We start from the raw sequence: 773 nt of genomic DNA, 5'->3' as shown, positions 1-773 counted from the left end.
AATCACCCTAAATTGGTCAGCTCTAGACAAGAGTAGAAATTCTTGGTGTTGGCTACTCCTAATTTTGCAGCCCCACTCACATTGTATCAATTGATTCAACCCATATTTTGATGTTTAGGCAAATTCTAAAAAATGTTAAAGTTCAAGATGAGGCCAACATCCACTATTAAGAGTTTTTTAAATGGCCACTAAAAATTTAAAAGATTTAAAAACCAATCTCAACTTCAGGCCTTAGAGTATTACTGGAGGAGAAAGACAGATTAATCCTTCTTCCATTTACTTTATGTAAACCTTTTTGTAAAGTTAGCAACACGGCCTTTAAAACTTCCTTTCTTATTTCTACACATACAGAACTTGAATGAAAAGTAGAAAAAAATCCCACTAGGAAGAAAAAGGCTGTTAATTTTTTTTATCACTTAGCAGCCAAGACACATGTTTGTTTCTGCTCCCCAGAAGCAATGTTAGCTACTAGTTTTAATCCTGGAAAATGTGTATCTTCAGGAAGGTTTACGTAGATATTTATTCAGTCTTTTTTCAATCCTCTTCATCTTTTCAGTGTAGGCAATAAATTGAGAGTTTGTTCCAATTATTCTATCTCACCATGTGAATGTTGAAAGATAGTTTCCATTGAAGTTCACGTGGTGAAAATCATGATGTGGAGAACCAGCATAGAATGGGATGAGATTTAAAGGGTTGAGAGGAATATCATAACCACCGTAGACATCAATAGTTTCTAGCAAACAAATGGTCACCCATGCCCAAAGAAGAACTAC

General features: G+C 34.8%; 1 pseudogene; it reads right to left on the bottom strand.

The window, feature by feature from the left end:
- Window positions 1–497: 497 nt before the first annotated feature.
- The window catches only part of LOC105300780, a 1,519-nt pseudogene continuing 1,243 nt past the window's right edge, over window positions 498–773 (bottom strand).

The sequence above is a fragment of the Pteropus vampyrus genome, unplaced genomic scaffold (genome assembly GCF_000151845.1).
Source record: "Pteropus vampyrus isolate Shadow unplaced genomic scaffold, Pvam_2.0 Scaffold218, whole genome shotgun sequence".
Taxonomy (NCBI): Eukaryota; Metazoa; Chordata; class Mammalia; order Chiroptera; family Pteropodidae; genus Pteropus; species Pteropus vampyrus.
Note: the sequence above shows the minus strand (reverse complement) of the source record. Positions and strands in the feature narration are given on the sequence as shown.